Raw genomic sequence first — 22,936 nt, 5'->3', positions numbered from 1 at the left:
ATTCTTGAGCCCACTGTATTTGCAGATTCAGAAACCAGGCATATTTTCAAATACTAAGCAGGACTAAGGGATAACAGGAGTGTCTATCCCTATTATGACCTGCAGGTCTGATTGTTCTTTGGGTACACAAATATGCATGGAAATCACAGAAGACTTCCAGAGGCAAATAAACCACAAAAGCAGTAACAATTTTAAACTTGATGAGACCCTCATATATGTAGCAAACAGCTTTCAAAGATGTTAGGAAGAGGGGGGAACAGAAAGTTCAATAGGAATCAATTCATGTGCTTCTTAATAAAGCAATTCCTTCAAGTTGCTTATCTATTATAATAGATAACTGACAAAAACACAGAAACTCAGACATCTCCACGTTCACACAGGCTCTAATGTGTGACACCCTAGATATCTGGCTTTTATCTTTTATCCAAAGTGACTTACACTTACATGCATACAGCTAAGCACACTACGGAGTGAAGCACCTTAATCAAGGGTAGTGCCCCACCCAGGATTTAAACCAAGTCTTCCAGGTACAGAATCCAGATTCCTAAACAGTGTTGCCTACTACTTATGTGCTGCTGACACAGATTTTCAGAGGTTCTTGAAGTATTATCATTGAACTTTGGCAAGTGAATTACAATATTCAAATATGCCTACATCTTTCCAGATTCTTTTACTGTTGCTCTTTCATCTCATAGAGAAAACTGAAAGAAAGTTAATCACTTTCCAAAAAAAGGCATTCCAATGGTGGCATTTTACTGTAGAACATAATCCAAAGAGAAAATCCCTTGATTAACTAGACCCAAATGCATTTAGTGGGACAAAAACTAAAATAATGTACTGTTCCTGCAGGATCATAGGCAGGTACTAGCTGGGGCAGACAGTGTGTTCTTTTGATTTTGTTGTTTTTTTAGGAGAGAAGGTATTTGAGTTCGGGAAAGCACTTTTGGTATGCCTCACAAAACTTATAAATAGTACGGGTCAGTATCTGGGAATGCCAGCTGATCAGTGCATCTCCCTCTAAAAACCCCTTTGACACCACTATGTTAGCAAATAAATGGCATGGCATCATGTAGAGAGGGCAAAAAGGGTAAAAGAACAGAAAGGTGTAAAGACAATAAAAATTCTAAGGACTTGTTGACGTTGTCCAGTCCAAGATCTGAAATCAGCTTTCCTCCCAGTGTTCTCACAAGGTTAAAAACTCTCTGTCCTTTGGAAATAAAGCATTGTCTTCAATCCCAATTACCACATGGCTTCCAACCTCTTTTTTTCTGTATGATGACTATTCATAAGTCTGCAGTTCTTTGACTAAAGCCCAGTCAGTTATGATGGTCGTACTCATGTGCACCTCTGAAGAGGCCTGTGAGCAGCATTCTGGAGTATCGGAGCCAAGCAGCACAAGAGGGCTATTGTATCCATTCAACAATGTGAGGGGACAGGCAGTTCCTGTCAGAGGCATGGATTCCAGGCACCCGGATCAAGAGCCTTCGTCACCACACAGAAACTCCAGAAAACGCCTGCCACTCCAAGTTCTTTACAGTTAAAAAACAAGTTTTGAATAACTTCACCAATTTGCAGTTTCATAAACTTTTTTTCCCCCATCACGCTCCTTCAGAAAACAAGGTCTTGAAAACAAAGCAGGGTGAAAGAACTTTCCTTTGCTAAAAATGAAGTCTCAATAAAAATGAATACAAGTTCACTAAAAAACAATACTGAAGTCATCTCCTATTAATAACATCTAAAACATCAACTTAACAATAACTAAAACTCTCCTTTGTATCAGCCTCTTCAGAATATTTCCTTCATTTACATAAGTACTGTACAATGGCCTTACCAGAGACTGAAATGCAGAGCTTAGTAATGTAACTGAGCTTACAAAATGAATTGGAAAAATTCAAAATAAGCTGCTTCTTCTTCAATGTTAAGAGGATAGAGGACTCTATCTGTTAAACACAGCAGAGTGTGGAACTGTGTCTAAAGTGCCCCAGCTCTCTGTACGAACATACACCACTCCCTGAGAACATCTGCATCTTCACTAGCCTAGTGCTGTTCTCTTTGCACTGGCCAAGCTATTGGCTGTTGTCCAAATTACATCTGTCTCTGGTATAAGTCAGTTGGTAACTTTCTTCATCAAAAACAAGGTGCAGACTGTTCACTCACTTCGAGACTCTGAATCCACATTGTCTTTCTTCCAAAGGACAGAAACAACCCTTAAAACCCACCTAGTTTCTCTTCACACACTGCTGAAGGTAACTGGGAGCCTGCTAATGAAACTAGAACACTAGCCTTACCCACTGTTTAAATTTAATTAATCTCAACACATTGATGGCCTAAGGAGACATTTTATACAGGGAGAAAGTTTTCCACCACTTTAAATGGACAAACTAAGTTATGAGCATCACAGGAAGCATATCAAATATCACACTATTCATGAGGAGCTTTAGAATACTATAGGGAACTTTCTACTGTTCACATCACAGGACTAGCAGCTATATTTAAAAACAGTTATTCTACAAAATGGTCAAAAACATCTTAAGATTTCTCACATCTGGGTCTGTTTTAATGCACCACTTTGCTAGGAAAATCTCTTTGTCTGAACTACAGCAAGCTATAGAGGTTTTACAATGAAAAGCTATCCCATGCAGCAGAGTTAACACTTTGAATACCTATTCATCTGGGTAGATGACACACCCCTTTCCCTTACTTCGAACAAGAAGTTCCCAAATGATGTTTTGCCTTTTCTCCAGTGAAATGACAAAAGTATGAGTAACTAGTCTATTCTGCCTTTACTTTTGATTCCCTGGTGTGACAGTAACAGTTAAAGAGTTAAACATATCTTTTTGAAAAGCTTCTCCACACACAAATCATAGCTTCCTCCTATTGTTCATCCTTGTAAAAAATGAAAACAGAAAAGCACAATTTCCCTAGTAACAAATAAATAACTGGGCAGACTGCCAGTGCAGGTGCTGGCAAGTACTGCTACATCAGATTCAGGTTTATTCCTTTTCATTATGTCAGAGTGACCAGAGAAAAATGCTTAGTGATAGTGACTCTGACAGACTGACCACATTTCACTGTGAGCTCTTCTAACTCTGTGGCTCTTAATGGTCTGTTCTTTCCAGGTATCAGTGCTAACACATTGCTAGGGTGCTGAATTACACCAGAAAATCAAGCTAATCAACTTGATTATCAAAAAATCAGCTTCCCAGTCATCCACACAGTCTACCTGAAAGTAAACAGTTTGCAACAGTCAATAAGTTAACAAATAGCATAGCCTGACTGAACTACACTGTCATGTTTGACAGTACGTGAAAGTGTTTCTTCCCCAAGACTTCACCAGCTATCTGAAATACTATTGCTAATTAGCATCTGTGCTCTTCCAAAAATGGTTTGTAGTTATAGCTTCTGTAATGACATCCTTACAGAACTGCTACAGTCAGCAGTTCTCCATTACTCATGTCTTGGTTTGGTCTTTCCAAGAAGAGCAAGGGGCATTCAAAATATAGAAAATATAGATAACCATCAGAAACCACCCCTAAACACCTAGTTACAGTGACTGGTACATATTGCAGAAAACATGGACAGCTATGAAAATTCCAAAGCAAAAGCTGCCCATTTGTCTGGCTGCATTACATTCATTCCATACTTATAAGCTCTGTCTGCAGGTAGAAACATCGCATATAGGCCAGGCAGCATGTGGTCATTTATGAGTAACTACCACAGCAGAGCAGTGAACTTCATGCTAAATAAAGAAAGCATACCGACCACAAGTTTACATAAAAAGTTTTGTGCAGTCTGTCTTACGCCTGTGAGGCAATGCTGAAAAACTCATGTGTGCACTATCTGGAATAATTTCTGATGTTTGCTTGTAGATTTACCCTTCTAGACTGAAAACTATCCAAGTCACGTGGTAAATGCAACAACCTAATGCAACACAAAGCACCATACAATTCGTATGCAAGAGTACAGGTTTTCATTGTACTGAACAGAACACTACTTTAAGTGTAACTTTGTATTATTACAGTACAGAAATAATGTTAATAGTTACTTCAACCATATAAGATTGTGTTCTAGCTTACTTCTGGTTGTTCAAATATTAAATAAGCAGGAGGTATCTGTATTCTTAAACGTCATAATGCCAAGGATTAAGAGACTGGTAGTACAGCATGCGGCATCTGACATGTCAGCCTCAAGTGAAGTCTAAAGAAGCTTGATGTAATCATCCAGGTGGGGGCTGCATATTGGTGGTTTTGGAGGGGAGCTCCCATTACCCGTAAAGTGCTTTGAGCAGCTTATACAGAAAAGCGCTATATAAGTTTCAGGAATTAATTATTAATTTCAAGGGAAAGGTAGGAATGTTGCAAAAATATGCAGCAGTATGCAGTATGAGATCGCTAAAATGACTACAGTATGCTGTGTTTTGTGAATGATGTTCCCATAATCTTTGGCAGTTTGTCACAGCTCATGTCACAGCCTAATTAGCAGGTAAAAAAATATTTTGATATTCTTGGGGCACCTTGAATACTGCAACATAAGGCTTGAAATCAACCTGGTACTGTTCACTACAATTTAGGTCTCCTTATTAAATCTGGCAACAGTATCTGCTCACTATACTCTGACAAATGTCAGGATACCTCAAGACCATCTGTTCTGCTGAGATTAACACATCAGGCTTCCTAGCTCACTGATGCTGCAGCACTAACAAGGACATGCAGGCAATTCTGCTGACAGGCAAGGCCCAGCTGCTTGGGCCACTGTGCTTGCTGCCAATAGCAGATGCTTGTCTGGGATTACGATGAATAGGTCTGCTGAATGAGTGCAACTGGTGTTATTCAGCAGATTCTTTACTTTTACTAAATGCTGCTACCAAGGGAAGACGAATGGTAAAAATCGTTTGGAAAGTGGGATTCAATCTACTATTATTTAAGGTTCTAAATAAAATGATTATTGGCAGAATCAAAACCTCCAACAGTACTATGCAATGATGCATTCTGGCTCACAAACTGGCAGCAAGTCACTGGAAGATCAGCCCAGCCAAGTCAGATCTCACTGGAGGTGAAACTGCACTAAGGAATGTGGGTTGCTACACTTCAGTCATTGGAAGACACCCACTCAGATCTCACAGGAAGTGAAACAGGATTGAAGCAGTGCTGTATTTACAACTAGATTTGTTACTCTCTAGACTATTATCCTAGCTTAAGATGGCAAGGAGTTTCGAGGAGATGGTACACATCTGGCCAACTGTCAAAGAGAGGTTTTTAGTACAAAAGAACTGGTACAAACAAGACAAGGTTGCTTGGCCCATCTAGCTTTTTTTTTCAGCTAAGTGAGCCAAGATACTTATCCACTCATTCCCAAAACAGGTTAGCAGTCAACAACAGGGCAGCTAGCTCCTCCCACATCCCTGTGTGTATACAAGAAGCTCCTCACATTTCGGTATTAAACCGTTTTACAGTTGGTTCTGAAAAAGTCCACAGAACTGAATTTGTTAATACTTTAAGGGATTCTGAATGCCTGAACCATGTTTCTTAACAGTCCTCACTATTCAGGACAAAAAAGGTGTGGTTATTTTGCCTGCCAGTGAAGGAGAATCCTTTGATTCTATTAATTACTCTGAAACGATTCCAGGACAACATGTTATATCATCATACAATCATCTTATATAGCTTTCTAACTGCTGTTGAGCAGAATTGCACACAATATTCTAAATTGTTAAAGAATCTTTATAAAATCGTACTAGTGCACTGTAGAGTTTAAACATATACCTTGATAATTCTTTTATTAAGTGTATGCTACCATTTTTATTTCATTTTCGATTGCTTCCTTAGAAGGTCGAGAAGATTCAATTGTTTCAATATAAATGCTTCAACCTTTTCTTCAATCTCAGGGTTTCCCATTTTAGACTTGTAGTTTGTTTTTGCCATTTTAACATCCTGTACTTGAGCATATTAAATTTGCCATCAGTTTGCCTACTCCCATATCACTTTTAGAAATTTGAGTAGGCCATTCCAGATTAACGGTTAACTGGGAAGAATGATTAATTATACATTTTAAAAGATTTCTAATTAAAAATGGAGTGTTTCTCTAATCTCCCCTGTTAACTAAAGCCTCAAGTGAGTATTTTATATAGGATTCCTATACCACCTTTTTAATATTAACTGTTCAAGACTTAAGTATGTATACAAATTTAAGACGTACTTGTAAAGATGCTTCCTACTGTGAAATGAATACTAGTTTATTATAGTACTCCACCTACTGTAACCCTGCACATGTTACAACAGATCAGAAGAATCTGGTATTTCAGGCTCAGTCTACACTCATGTCAAAGTTCGAAACTGCCTGGGTCCTCAGTCTTGGGTGTGTTAGTAGAAGCTATTACCAAATTGCCATACTGAACCCCAGCCATTCCTGTACATCTGGCAAGCTCTGGCAAGAGTACAGATTTACTGTACAAGCCTGATCTATAACTCGCGTCACAATCCCTACATTTAAAAACACACAAGAAATGAGTTATGTTTTCTCAATATGAATGGCAAGCTCATACTGCAACTCATTATTGGCCTTACTGTACACTTTTAAAAAAGTGTCAGTACAGAAGTGGTTCCAATTCCATTCCTTTTATTGAATTTGATGACTAACCTGTTGTCTTCCCACCAGCCAAGTTAAACTGATTCCTTACTTGAGCATAAACGAAGCAATGTGACATCTTCATTGTTTACTTGACCAAACCAAGGTGAACAACTGGAATGGGTAACTATACACTACTTCAGAAAAACTGACATAACTTTCCACTGTGACCATTCAACATGCTTTACCCAACATCGCATACACCTCCTACCAGAGACCAACACAATCTGCATTACTACACAATGAAGCAGTGACCTCATGGTGAACAGCTGTTATCCTATCATGTTTATTCAGTGGATCCAAGGGCTTACATTCCTCTCTGGACAGCATTCTTAACACCTTAGCTCCTTGTGGTCATATCTTTGCACTAAACCCCTCCTCTACACCCCTGTCGCACATGACCTAGCTGCTTTGGTCCTTCCTAGCCTGACAAGGTTGTGCGTACCCCCCAATTACACTTCTAGCTCATTGGTGACAGCTTCAGTTAGATGTCAAGTTTTTTTTTAATCTCAATTACTACTGTCCTCAAGCCATCCCTTTTCTTTCAAAACTGTCAGGAAAAGAGCTATCCTGAATGAAAAAAAACGTTCACCCCACATACATACTGCACAATAATTCATTACTGTAACAAATAATGAAGAGATCTCTGAAAGGATCAATGATGTATCTCCATAGACACCAAAGTGCCTATTACAGAGGTTACAGTACATTTACACTAACTGCAATGTGCATAATTGCTTAAAGAACATTAACTGACAAAACCTAAACAACATTCTAACAAAACTGTTTTGCTTTCATTTTTTAACAGTTTTACAGTACCAGCCCTACCAGTATGACTGATGCTGTAGTCTAAATCACACATTGTTAAAAGGTTTTAGTCAAGTTGAAAACTGTTTACAAGTTCCTTAGACAGTCTTGTGCACAAGAGACCCACTTCCTTTCAAAGAAAATGCAGACAAGCTTATGAAATTCCAGCACAGCAGCATCTGTAGTACATAGAGGTTATTCCAGAGAACTGAGGACTGTCGCCAAGTGTAGCTGTACAAACTCTCCTGTCTTGTGCAAGCACTGCTGTGGGTTGGGGCAGCTGCAGCACAGTGCATATAGCCCAAAATCACAAGGCTGTACATATTGCTACTGACTTTTTTAATCCCCAGACCAACCACAGCCCTCCCACTAAAATGACAAGTGAAACAATTCCAAACAAACAAAAAAGATTTGCCTTTTAAATGTAAAGGTATTTTGCATAAAAGACAAAAAGGCCTTATTTAAATGTATCTTTTTGCTACATACATGAAGCTGAGCTACCTACCTGAAAGGACTGGATTCCCTTCTGGGATGATAATGCTTTTTGTTCTTCCCATTTCTATGACTGCATTATCTTCAGCTCCAACATGGGAGCAAAATAGAACAGAAACTTACTTTTATAGAACAAAATGCAAATATGGCCTATCAATTTCACAGATCTCTAAGGCTGAACATGTTACAAGACATATCTCATTTCAATTAAAAAAAAACCTTAAGTAAGCTACAGTACAACTCCGATCTTAGTTGGAGATAGGTGAAATTTAGACTTATTTCTGTCCAAATTAGTAAAATAGCCTTTCTGTCTTGAAGACAGTGTTCCAGTACACTGCAGTGCACCCAGACACTTGATGCTAAAGCCCAAACCTCAATCCTTCAAGGAAAAATACAACCAAAACTTGAAAGAGAAACTCATGTCACTTGAGAGCAAAACCAGAGCTTTCACCTGTCAGCTGACACATCACTTGTAACATTCCTATACAATCCAGATCTGCCTTCTCCAGATTCCAAATCCAGCTCTGAAGAAAATGCCGCTCAGTGCCAGGCACAGGAAGGGGCCGAGTCCTACTCCGTTTCTTTATCTCAGAAAAAACAAGAACTAAACACGGGCCCTGGAACAACGGGAGGTGGAGTAGACATTCCTGAGGATGGCGTTCACAACAGCTCGTTCAGAACAAGGGGTCTGAAGGGGGGGTCACACACTGGTCACGTACCAAGCAATACCGAAGCACAATTTTTGCTCAAGGAAATTAGTCCTTTCTCTTTGATTGTCTGTTTAAAAGGTGCTTTGAAGCATCTAATTAAGAAACAAAGGAAAAAAACTTTTAATATGATTATGTGCAAAATCAGGTGACACTAACTACAGACAACTGAAGAGAGAGCCTATTTTTTTTTCTTTTAGTTCATTCCATCATATAGGTATATTTTTCCAGATTAACAAGAAAGCTGCAACAAGGTTTTTTAAGGTCCTTTTAACACAGGAACAGATTTTTTCACGTTCTTCAGATTTACAGGCCAGCAGCTTATTCATCAGAATTTCATCCATTCTGTAAAAGAGTTATTACAATGAAAAGAGGATGTTTGGTAGATCAAGCTCATGTTTTCATAGTAGTTTAAATCTGGATGGATCTTGTCCAGCCATTTGTTGAATGATCCCAGGAGTTTTGAACGGAGCAGCAATATATTTTTCTTTTATCTGCAAACTAAAAATGAACACAATATTGAAAATAAGGATGTCCTGGTTTGCTACAATCTGCTGTCTTGTACTAATTTTGTCATTCTTTTGAGCACTTTTTCTTGCACCTTCAAGCATTTTCTTAGTCTACAGTCTCTGGAGTAGCATCTTTTAGAATCTTTTTTTCCTTTAGAGAACTGCCAACTGATAAGAGATTAAATCACTAATGCCATTCAGCAACAAGTGTGATGTATAGTTACTATAGACAATCCCTATTTAACACATAGAACATCTAAATCTGTATGTCTTCTTGATCATAGGTGTTATTTAATTTAAATATAATCCCTCATTTCCTGCACAAGAGGAAACTTTACTATAGCAACTGTGATACTATAGTTACTCCTAAGGGTTTTATGTGGGTCATGCTGTCAAATCATAAGACTGCTTCATGCTATCACTTTTCCAGATTGGCTCCTCCATCTCCCAGCCAGAACAGTTGTGTGGTTTTAAACAGGTTACAATACTTTTTCAGAATAAGTTCATAACCAGACCACAGCTATCCGTTTCTTTGTTTTCTATTTTCATATGCCTGAATAAACACCACTGTAACCACCTATGTATTTTATACAGCGAATCAGGCAAGTAAATGACACAATTTAGTCCCCATGTACTTCAGTGGTTCTCCAAATTAATTTTTTTTTTTACAAAGGGTACCTGCTCCACAAAAAAGGCTGCACATGAAGGGAGGCCATTATGCCCATATTGTTCGTTTGACAGTGTACAGGTACATACACTTTTTATAGCCACAATTCCTTATGTAAAGAAGCATTCCCTGTTCACCATCCTAAATTATTTTAGTTTTAAACCATGATCCCGTGTCCCAGTATTAATGCAAAGCGTGAAATATTACTCTGGATTGGTCCTGTCTTCCTTTGGATTTTATATACATGAATCAATCTCTTCTCAATTTCCTTTGTTCTAAACTGAAGAGATATATTCTTTCGGGGTATGGAGAGCAAAACAGCACAATATTCTAAAGCAGGTCTTACTAGCTTCCTACTGTACATCCTGAATCACCCATTCAATAGGTATAGTGTATGTTTCTATGTTTTCCATGTAACTTAGTTATTACAGGTTTAACAATAACAGGCAAATACATAGAATATTACTTTTTTATACAATTAAAAACTTGAACATATTTAAACAATTTAAGAAATGCTAGTTGTTATAGCTCTGCCATTTGTCTGGCAGTGCTGTCACAAGAATGTATCCCCCCACCACATGCTCAGCCACAGCAAGCAAGTCTGCAGACATTTAGCACAACAAGTGTCAAATAAATAAGGAGAAAATTTAAGCAGATTAAACTCAAAATGACTAAAAGGTGACAAATGTTTCAGAGTTTCCAGTAGTGGGATTTTTTATATTAAACACAATTTAACTGGCACTTTTTGCAATAATACCATTTTATTTATGAGCGCTTTTTAAAGATGTAGCAAAATGGGTAAAGTTAACCTTTACATTTCAAAGAAACCTTGCGGTTATCGCTTCAGCACAATAAATTTCAAAGACTTACTCTCACAAATACAGTGGGACAACGGAGACAAAATGAAGGCAGATACAATCTTTTATAACAACAGCATCAGGTGAAAAGTGTGTGTGTTGTGGGGGAGTAAACTTTGCTCTTAGTCTCTTACTTCAATATGAGTCAGTGTAGCCAACATGCCCTTGGGTAATAAACAGCAGAAACCCAGGACATTTCGTTAGGTCTCCTGGCTACACACCCTTAGTTAATCACCATCACATGTGACCCAGATGGACGCTTCTCTACAGACATTCTCCCAACACTGAGGGACCACTGGATTGACAGCAGTCACTGAACTAGTTACCAAGTAATGGATAGTCTCCAGCCATCCCATTAGCACAATCAGTCATGGCAACAATCTCTTTTTAGGTTAATGCTACGACAAGTGGTACAGACAGAACTAAATATGGCTCTTTCTGGTGTAGGAGTGGGGGGGGAGGAGAACAAAGTAATGTAGCCAATTCATAGAGGGGGATTATTAGGAGGCATAGGAAATTTGGCCAGGACGCCGGGGTTACACCCCTACTCTTTTTGAGAAACACCCTGGGATTTTTAATGACCACAGAGAGTCAGGACCTCGGTTTTACGTCTCATCCGAAAGACGGCGCTTGTATAGCTTGTATAGTGACCCCAGTATAGTGTTCCCGTCACTATACTGGGGCATTAGGACCCACATGGACCGCAGGGTGAGCACCCCCTGCCGGCCTCACTAACACCTCTTCCAGCAGCAACCTTAGTTTTTCCCAGGAGGTCTCCCATCCAGGTACTGACCAGGCTCACACCTGCTTAGCTTCACAGAACTAAATATAGCTAAATTCCATAAAACCCTAGGAGTGTCAACAACCAGGTATGATTTCACAAGACTGCACATGATGCCAATTGCAGTGAATGTTTTGCATCGAATAAAACTAGAAATAGTAAGTTACTGTCGATATTTTAATGTGAATAGAAAACTAATTTCTCAACAGGTTGCCACTGCTTCATTCTAGCCTCTCTGGTTCTTTAAGATTGAGCAACACCTCTGGGACACAGTCGAAGTACAAGTACAGCGCTTGAGTCACTAACACAACAAAAGAGATAAGAGTTAGTATCATGGAGTTATGAAAAACACACTGTCTAGATGCCACACAAGAACCACAGGCAAAGAGCAGGAGAACTACTCCCACCTGAAACGCTTTCCAATTCTGGTCACTGTAGTATTGGAGAAAGTCAGAACAGTCAGAAAGATTGCAGTATTATTAATGAGGAGCTCAGAAAAACAAATCCAGGACTGAGAGCATGGGTTAGAGAGTGTGGAATAAACTGTCCCATCATCCTGGGATCATACCCAACAACCAGAGGAACGAGAAGGGTCAGGGGTCAGACAGAGGGTTAGGGTCAGGGGTCACAGGGCCTCCTCTCATTTGCAACCTACACTGTAATCCAGATGTCAGTTACAAAAGCAAAGCCAATATGGCTTATGTTCCATATAACAAAGGGTATGAAAATATTGACTTCTGTAGAGCTACAGCAAATTGTAAATAGAGTGCATACAAAATTACTTTTGCTATTCAAGAGGATGAATCTGTCCTCATATTTAGGAGATAAAATTTATGAAGCACTAAAAAAAACTCAAAAGCGCTATAATTATGCACACATAAAATAGACTAGTAAAAAGTCTCAGCAAAATGACCAAATAAAACTAAGAGGAAAATAAAATGAAATGCAACAATAAAAAAATGATTTTAAGATGTCCAGTCACAGTGTCTCTAATGGATTTGAGCAACCTATTCCACAATTTTGGTGCTGCTCACAAGAAGGCTTTTCCCACTGAGGGGTTTAGGTAGTATAAGAAATCCTGAACCAGCACATCTCACATTAAGTGCTGGATATGTTAATATACAGTAGCTGTCTAGTATTAAAAAGAAGGACTTAAACCTAATAATTCAGAAAGTAATACTGTCATAGATTAAATATTTAGTACCTTGCTTATCATTTACGATAATAGCTGGACAATTCTAAGAAACTTATGTAGGTTTTATTAAAATAAACCCTCCATAAAGCATTATATCTTAAAAACCTACAGCATATCCTCAAAATGCTTAAGGACTAGGCAAGCTTAATTTATTCATAAATTTATTTCCCTCCCCATTCCATAGCTGCTTGCCATTTTCTATCTCAGCCGCCTTTCATCTCAACGTTCTCTTCTGTCTGTACACAGAATTAATGTATCAGCTTTGAAATCAAACCTCCTTCGGTGTTGCACAAACAACCTGGACAAATATTTCAACATCTTGGATGTAGCCTACAATGTTTCCTGGGAACCACAAGCCCTTGTGAAAAAAGTTCAATACACCTTTTCAGTACAGATACTAAAGATTTAGGGCCGGACCAGGCACCACTTGATCTCACAATGGGAGAGAAAGTGTTAATCAGAACAAAACAATTAAATTGTTCCTTAACACGATCCCTTTAAACGAACTAAGGAAGGGGGCTCATATTAACCTGGTTCTGATTAAACAGAGTTTAAGTTTAGTTTATGTGACTTTCTGGGCATGTAAAGCACAGGGGGATTTCAACATTCGTGAGGGTTCAGTCACATATAACCAAACCTAACTGTCGTACTGTTGTACAACATATTACAATATATAGTCTTTTAATCATAGATACATAAGTAACCCTCCTTCATTATGATAAAGAATTAATGTACTGGCTTCAACTTAATTTAAATAGCACTGATCAACTAAAAGAAAAATTATATAGCACTTAGCTAAAATAAACAACAAGAATCCCTCCTCTGTGTCCAGCCTACACTTTCTATCTCCGCCTCCATCAATAGCATGCTTCACTGTAATGAAACAAGAAATAAAACTAAGTTTCTAGGCTGTCATTCCCCACACAGTAGACACAGAACCTGGAACTTTTATTACAATACAAAATATCACACTGAAATATGGATGCTGGATAGTGGGTACTTGGGCAAGGGGTAGGAAGAGGCTCTCTCGCTAGCTAGTTTCATCTTACGATCCTAGTCTGAAAATAACTTTTCACTCCTCCCAGTATACATTTTTTAACTTTTATTTTAAAAAAGAGTGTATAACCCTTGTGTGACATGGTTGTCTGGCTTCAATTTATCTGTTAATATGCTGTTTTACTGGGTTAGATGTAGAGTACATCACCTCCGATATTTAAATAAAGTAGCTGGTGCAGTAGTAATTTCCACATTGCAGTCTGAATGTAATGAACAACAGAATATTACAAATATTCTTGCTCGTCTTCTACACTCTGAATTGCATTTGTTTTAGAAACATTTTTACACATTTTGTCTAAATACATAATTGAGATTTCTTGTAGACATGATATTTGTGCATGTCTCACACACGTTAAACCAGGACATCACCTTTAAGATGCAAGTATTTCCCCTGAAAAGATGTCAGAGAATATCACTGTGCCATTTCTGTAAGAAGATTCCTGTTTATTCATTTTACATGGCTTACTTTTGAGACATTTCTATTATCTCATCATCACCACTTCAGGATTTTACTGAACTGAAATACACTGACTACCATGTGGGTAACACAACAGACAAATGCAACAAACACTTAACTGCAAAAAGCCCACCTCTGCCAGTTACCAAAGCGACACTCACTTTCATAGCATCCTGCTCCAATGTAAAATCTGTCCCACATTTCCCCATCTCAAAATCAAATATATTTCAGGGAAATAAAATGTTGTTTTCATTCCTAGCATTATTTCTTACTAAATTATAAAATGGATCCATTTTCATCTTTTCAGAATTTGACTCTCGATCAACAACTTGGAAATACAACGTTTCATCTTTGCTGACAGCAATCAAGTATAAAATCAGTACGACTCATCTTACAGTCACCGTGTTTCACCAGTAAAGTATAAGTTCTGCGAGAGAATACTGTACTTGTAGAAAAAAATACAATAGTGCAAATCAGCAATCTAATTGAGAAGACATTCAGAAATTAATACAAAACCATAATACTGACATCCAAATACCGAAGGTAAATTTCCTAAAATGTCTGTATCCAAAGATCAGATTTATGACTTCACCACCTGAGCTCCACAGCACAGAGATTACTGCAAATTAACCAAGGAGGTTGAGGTGCTAGTAATAACTCTTATTTTGTTGGGCTATCTGTCCTCAATTAACAGTACTCTTGCTATAACACTACACCTGGCTACAAAAGAACTACAAAAAGGATCAAATGACAGACTTTTGACTGTGTGGTAACTATGATCAGAGTTGACAGGCAGCACGTGGATCAGGTATACTCTCACAACAACAGAACCTGGACAGCCAAAGGATCCACAGGGTCAAAGTTTTGAACTCTGTACTCAGTATTAGCAGGACTCTCAGCTTCACTGTACTTGGGTGTTGACAATGTCATAAGTCTGTAAGTGACTACACATAGGCTGTGTGTTAACAGAAGTGTTAGAACCTATATAACTGCCATACTTTGCTCTCTTCATTGACTTCCTGTCAGGTACAGGGCAGACATCAAAATCCTTCTACTGACTTATAAGGCTCTCAGAGGTCAGGCACCTGTCTATCTAATGGAACTTATTAATGTATACCTTCCAAGCCACCTGCTTAGATGACAGAATGCAGGACTTCTTCATATTCCATGCATTTATAAAAAAAAACAGGTGGCAGTAAAGTCTTTATTTACAGAGCCCCTGGCTTATGGAACAGTCTCCCACCCCATATTCGGGATGCAGAGTCAATCTCAGTATTCAAATCCAGACTGAAGACCTATTACTTCAGCCTAGCCTACTCACACCTTACAGTGTGAGTAGCCCGCTGCAACCATGGTTGCTGGTGCTGCTTTACATGCCATTGTGTGTCTCTATGTTGGCCCAACAGGTAGATACATCTGTTCGCACCAAACTATCCTATTCTTCTCCCCACATGTCCGGATGGTGCCCGGGTTGGGCACCATCTGAGTTGGATGCTTCATCACTGCCATGGATCCAAGAGGGACATTGTGGATATAGCTATTGTTTAGGAGGATTTTGCTGGTCTACAGAGATCTGCATGGGGTACTGACATACAGAAGACATGCTGGATGGATGGATTAATACCCTCATTCATTTATTTCCTTTTTTTAATTATATAATGTTAGCATGCCCAAAGGGGTTGGGCAGTCAGTTGACCCTGGACCCCTAGAGGGTTTTTTTCTCCTTATTAAGGAGTTTTCCGTTCCTCTCCTCCATTGTCTTCTGGTCTTCTGTTCTGTATTCACAAAATGTATGGTTACTTGCATTGTTAAGCACCTCAGGGAAAGCTTGTTCTGAAAGGCACTATATAAAATAAAATAGATTGAATTGAATTCTAAAAAACAGACATGAATGGGTACTGATTCTCGCTATTTAATGATAGCCATAATATATTGAATAAAACAATTCAGTGTTCACATAGATTAAATGTCTTAGAGGAGTTGTTGTACCAACCTACATTACCGACCTGGCCAATAGTAATTTCAAGCAAAGGCTAGACGAGATCCCTCTATCAATTAGCTGTTAGTAACAAAATGTGTTAGATAGGCCAAATGGCCTCCTCTCATTTGTAACTTTATGTTACATTTATTATATAATATATTAAGCATTTTTTGTTTTATCAAGAGGATACCCAAGCTGCCATCAGCTCTAATCTACACTGCAGTGTGTGAGAACACACCTGGAAGATTGCTACAGCACTGACCTGTCTTTCCATGGAACAGGAAGGTCTGTATAGGTCTGCTCTGGCAGTACAAGATGAAGGATTCTCAGCTTGCACAGGAGAAACAAGCTTTTTTATTCTCTGCAGCTGCTCTATCATTAGAGCAGGTAAACAACCACCCTTATAAGACATAAAAAGGCAGCTAGCAAGCAGATATTGCCAGTATATTTTCTGGGGAAGTCAGAACTAACCTCAAAGCAAAGTAAACTCTAATGGAACTATTCACTTTCAACAAGTGGAATATCCTGACTGCCCTGAGAAGACTGTCAGCTGTTGAATGAAACATGTCTTTGATTGACCTGGTTTAAAGTTTGCCTTATATATAATATAAAAACGAAAGTGTCTGGATTACTGTTCTGCAACAGATCATTAAGTCATCCATGTTGTTATACGTAGTTTACGTTACAGGTACAGAAAAGCCTTTCACTACAGCTGCACCCATCAGAAGTTCATTGAAATGTGATTTTCTGCTTGTAAAATCACAAATCATAAAACAAAATGTGTAAAATAGTGATCTTTTGCATCTGCAGTTTTACCAGTAACTATGGATGGTCAGAAATTTTAACTGGTTCTTCAAATGTTTTTTGCAAATTAGTTTTACATTTGTTGAAAAGTGGAAACAGCTAGGAATCTTGCTCTCCCTTTTTAAATGTCTGTTGTGATCTTCTGAGTTATTGTTCTTTTGAATAATAAATTGCAGGTTTTGCCAAAGCAGTTACATTTATCTATACAGTGTAACAGGTGAATGTTTGTACTGCTTTAAATGCTTTTTGATGTGTTTTCTTCTCTCTCGATTTATTGATTTTCATCCAAAATCATAGTTTCTAATTAATCACCTGATGATTACTGAAATTAGAATGCCCACAGGGATGCCTAGAGGAATATTACCAAGGAAAACTCCAGGCCCAACTCACGATCACAAGATACACCTCTGTTTTTGAGCACACCTGAAATATTTTGATTTCAGATTTAAATTTTCACCAGTTTTGCTTGAAAAAATATTACAAAAAATTCCCTGGTCTCTAACCTGTATACCATATTTGTCTAAACATGAATTAGACCTGGAGAAAGCCATCTCATTTTCTAGGGTGTCCTGGCCTAAAAGAGGAAAAGATTAAATCAAGACAAACTGTGGTTTCCATTTTAGGTGCTGAAATAATCCTTGTTAGAAACAACAACCTAGTGTACCAAATGACCTACTACATATTCTTTTAATGACCCTCCTCTCCTGGTTCCACACAAATTATTATTTTTCCTAGACAAGACTTAAACTAGGCTGCAGATGAAAGTATCCAGACTTCAGTTCCTTTCCTTTCTAATTCAGAAATAAACTGAACATCATATACCTATATAAAGCCTTTAATCATATTGCTTTCACAGTTTAATCTACGATGCCTTGGGTTTTTACCAAACGTGAAACTACAAAGCTAAACAAAAGCAAACAAAAATAAAAATCAGACAAGAGTACTAGGTCTATCTAAAATGCAGCAAAGCATTTTTCTGCAACAAGGATGCTATGCATTTATCCATGACTTTATATAGCACATTTCATCATGAAGCATCCCAAAGCACTTTCACATACTGTATACAAGGTGACCCAGGTCATTCATCACTGAAGTGCAGCACTACACAGCATGGTAGAGATGCGAGAAGCTTCTTTACCAACTGAACTAGGGAAACATTAAAAAGGCCAAATTGTGCAAATGCAGGGTAAATGTAGACACCAGACTGTCTTACAGTGACAAGGGTTCTTAAGTGACCAAGTAGCAACCTGAGGTCCTTATACAGTGTGTATACAGTCATAATACCATGGCATTGGTTTGGAAATTCTGCAACGGAGGAAAATGCAACCTACCATTCAATATCACTTATATCAGCACTCTGTGAAAAGCATTTTAATATACAGCCTACCTAAGACAACATCTACATATGTTGCTCAAGAAAGGTTCACTCTTCTGGCTTTCCTAGATCTGCCATATAAGTGGTTGTGCAGAAAGAGGTAGTTAGCAACTTCCAGCCCTGTCAGACTCAACTCATACACCAGTGAGTTAGCGATCCTCATATCTCCAAAGTGTAACATCTCACCACCAGGGTTGAAGAATCTTTAGGCCCATATGGACATTGGAAAAAAGAATGGCTTTGTTAACACAAGACCAGGGAAATAATTATAACTGTAATCAGTAACTTTCTATAAGAAACAACACTTCACTATTATTGTATTATTATTCAAGCACCCCTAAAACATAAGTAAACAATCAACATGTAGCCTGATCTCATCCACACAGAACATTAACAGATCCCAAGTTTGGAAAACTCAAAAAGTACATTCAGAGCCTTGAATATTCTTCAACTCTGCTTCCACGACACGATGGAGGCCTGCCTCCTATTGATACATAATAAAGTATAGCAGATGGGTTAGACAAGACTTATTAACATCACAGGCCAAATAATGTAGTACTAGACCACACAAGAACCATAATTAGGCCTCCAATTATATAAAAATATCCATCAACCTACCAATCACAAGTTCTAAACATGTCATATGATTGTAATGACACTTTAATCTCCACTCAATGAAACATACTACAGAGAAATGTGTTGGTGATCAGGTGTTGGTAGGCAATCTGAAGTTTAATCTGGACAATACCAGCTTACAATTATGGCCTTTTTAAATTTAGAACATGCCTGGATTTAGACAGCAATTCCATGACTTAATGGACTAGCTGTGTATGTGGCATAAGGTAGACTTAGGTCTCCATTTCCAAAGGTACAGGGAACAGCTAAGAGCACACTACATAAATCTGGATAATTAACTTTACTTTTATAGAGCCTTTGATGATAGATTCTCAAAGCGCTTTACAGTAAGAAAAGAAGTTAAAGATAGCAGATAAAATTAGCACAATTGAAGACAAGGATTTAGAATGCAATAGGAGATGGAAAGACACCAATTACATAAAAACCTCTCTTAAGAGAAAGGTTTTTAGCCTGAATTTGAAAGTTCTCAGGGAAGGTGACTCTCCAATACCTGTGGAGATAGAAATCCAGAGCAAGAGAAGGCCCTGTCACCCACTGAATGTAAATGAGCTTGTGAAACAAACAGGAGACCAGAATCAGACAAACAAAGGTTGCAAGATGGGAAAATGGAAGATAAGTCAAATGTGGATGTCTTCTCACAGCTTTCTGACCAAAACTGTCTAGCACTCTTGAATAAATTGTTGCTTATGGTTTAAGACTGAACCATAGATGCCTGAACCTAATAATGTCTATTCAAATATGAACACAAAGTTCACTCAAGAAAAAGCAAAAGCAGTATTCCTTAGGGACAGAGGATCTTGGTGATGACTTCTATCAATGTTTGCCTTTTTTTCTTCATCCTTGATGTTGTAAAGACCAATCAGTACAATACAGGAAAAAATTAACTGGGAATAAAGTCTACTTTATATTTTACAAATGTACACCTTATGTTAGACAAATTCAGCCACCATTAATTGATGTGTGGAGAAGATTATAGCTATACCATAGAAAAGAACAGACAGCAATTCATTTCTAAAGGAAGGATTTTTCTTTAGTTAGGTCTCCTTATATTTAATTATATGCTACCTGTTTATCTCTGGCCCATAAATCCAGTTATTGTCAATCAACTTGGAAAAAAGTTAATCATCAGGCCCCAGAGACATATTGTGGGGAAGACAATTTGTGATGTCTACAACTCCAAAACTCATCTTCCAAAGCTCCCCACTAAAGCCTAGGCAACACAGACATCCTTCCTGCCCCTCATCCCATAGAGCAGCAGCTCAGTCTTTAGAACAGTTACTGTTGCTCAAACTCATTTTACAAACAGGAATTCCTCACAACAAAGACAATGTGATTTTTTTAAAATCAATAATCACAACAAAACCCATGATCTAAACTACCCAGCTGAAGGCCAAGACAGCTGCAGCCCCAAGAGAATTTAGCAGTAACCCATGTGTCCACAAACAAACAGCAGGGTCTCAAAAAAGTCCCCATACTTGATTCATAGCACATTGTGCAAAGACACGATAAGACTGGTGTTCAATACAGGGGGCGACTCTGGATTAGCAGGTTGAAACGGATAAGCTTTGACTGAAACATTTGATTTTGCCGAGTATTTCACTTATTTTGAATCTATTTTAAGTCACTGTATTATTGCAAACCTTACAAATCTATAAACCTACACTTTTACTTTTCATTTTCCCCAATGAATCCCACCCAAACAATAGCGGCTTTAAAAGGGAGGGGACGAGTTTATCTTTATAATATAACGCTTGGTAGGATCAGACAGTATAATTATACCGCACGAAAGTTCTGAGTGTATGATGCGCAGGTAAAGCAAACCGCATTCAAGTAGCAATTCACACTACTTCTTTCTACTGGGGCGTTTTTTTTGGGGGGGGAGAGAGACTTCCAAACACAAGCAGCCGTGGTACAGTTACATGTGTCTCATCTAGATAAAACGACATATCGTAGTGCACCGTCTCCCTTATGCAAACCACACCGATCAGCGCGGTTGGGTTTCCAGACTGGGCGTAATAAGACAAGACGCCGGCATCGTCTATCCTCACGGAGAATTGAACACCAAATTTCCACGTGTTTCACGTCGGAAACGGTGAAATAAACCACCGATTACCAGGACAACCAGGACACAAGCTCAGGTCTGCGTGCTATAACTCAAGGCTTTAAATGAAACAACGATAAAAAAAACCATCATCTGTAAAACCAATGTTTTAAATATTAAAAACAGGTAGTTTTACAAATCACTCAAATAAGTCTCGATTTAAAAAATCATCAGAGAATATTCCTTATTACGAAGTAAATAGTTTTCAGCCACATACGTGTTAGGCTCTGACTTCTGCAATTACAGGAATGATTTCTCTCGTTTCCGAAGGATAATTCCTTCATCACAGGTCCTTAGACTATGGCTAAATTGTTTCAGAAATGTTACAGCGCTCCCATCACTTTCCCGTCGACGATTATCAGCAAATTACTCTAGTCGCCACTCACAATCAACACATTTGTACAAATAAGCTGATTTGGCACAATGTATGTCCCATCCAACTAAACCCGAAAGGCACCAACACAAAAATCAATCTTTGAATGGACAGATCAATCCTTCAACCGCTTTGATTTCGGATGAACGTCGCCTGATATTCGCTCCTTCAACAGGTTGTACTGATCCTGGTGGAAACGCAAACACGGCTGGGACCAGAAACACGGACGGCGCCAGCACATTGGGGATACAATAAAGTTAAGGGAACCATTCTAGACCAGAGAGATCAGAATTTTAAACACCTAGATTTAATGGTAAGGTTTTTTTGTTCTTATTGGCAATGCCTCCGGCGACTGAACAGTAGGCTAAGCCCGCAGGCCTGCAAACTGTTTCTATCCAAACTTCCCAGGCGTCGCTTCCCCGCTCCAGAGCTGAAACCTGTTGACAACAATACTTCCAGAAGAAAGCCAGCAGTACGAAAAGACGCTCACCTTACCACGGTCCCTCTGGATAGAAGCCCCCAGTTCCTTTCACTTATAATCCTGGGGGTAAGAAACAAAACCAAGTTATAATAATGGTGAAGTCCTAAATGATCGTAGAAATATCCTCTTTAGCTCCGAATACACGACCCGCTCCGCTGCTGCATTACAGCAGCACCATACAGACAGCCCTCATGCAGCAGCTCCCCGAAGCTTTGAAACACCGCCACCTATTGGAAGAAACTTCACTCTAGGCTCCATTCCCCTGGAGACTGTCCAATCAGAGCACGCCTTACTTCAAGCCTCAGGGAAGGGGTTGTATCTGAAGGGACAAAGGTGAAGCCAGGAATGTTATTGTACTTGTCAGGGAGGCGAGAAGGAGTGAAGCATTAATGCGAATCAAGTCCTGAAGTTAATTAACAAAGCTGAGTCTATACGACCTCTTATTTTCGTATAATTATTTAGATTATCTCTTTTTCCAAGATGGCTTAAATTCAAAAAGTATATAGAACTTACATATACCTGTATATAAATTGTGCATTAAGGCAACAATAAAATGTGCGTACAGATCTCAGTTTATTGACAGGTAAATACTTTTGGGCATTTTGCCGTTTTGCTATTAGTTTTTTTGAAAGCCGCTCTTTAAAATCGAACATGGAAGCTGCCTATGACCATGTTATCATCCTCTTTTAGTCCATTATTCAGCAAGATTGTTGCATACAGTATATTGAAAGTTTTAATATTGAACGTAACCATTATGTAATGACGTTTGCAGGTTACTCACTTGTAACCACCGATAGACATTTTTATGTGTTACGTTTGTTACTCTTGTGTATTTTAAGTATATTTCATTGTATTTTATTCCTGCAGCAGATGTTTACTGTGCAGTCCTTGTATGCCAGTTAAGATTTCTGTGGTGTGGGTTATGCCATGTGATTACAGCACGAAAAAGGTGCCATTTAAAACTGTCATTGCCGCTGACCAGTTGTGGAATGGGTGTACACAACTGTAAAATAACCCCAGTTTATGTAAATGG

At 38.5% G+C, this 22,936-nt stretch overlaps 1 protein-coding gene across 2 annotated transcripts in view; it reads right to left on the bottom strand.

Annotated features, from left to right (window-relative positions):
* Positions 1-22,109, bottom strand: part of pals1a (protein associated with LIN7 1, MAGUK p55 family member a) — a 78,106-nt gene extending 55,997 nt beyond the window's left edge. For both annotated transcript variants that reach the window (XM_088925321.1, XM_088925322.1), the window contains exon 1: positions 21,913-22,109. The gene's annotated coding sequence lies outside the window, so the exon portion shown is untranslated. The remainder of the gene's footprint in view (positions 1-21,912) is intronic.
* Positions 22,110-22,936: the final 827 nt, after the last annotated feature.

The sequence above is a fragment of the Atractosteus spatula genome, chromosome 9 (genome assembly GCF_055471065.1).
Source record: "Atractosteus spatula isolate fAtrSpa1 chromosome 9, fAtrSpa1.hap1, whole genome shotgun sequence".
In the NCBI taxonomy this organism is placed as follows: domain Eukaryota; kingdom Metazoa; phylum Chordata; class Actinopteri; order Semionotiformes; family Lepisosteidae; genus Atractosteus; species Atractosteus spatula.
The sequence above is the reverse complement of the archived record's forward strand: the minus strand, read 5'-3'. Positions and strand labels throughout refer to the sequence as shown.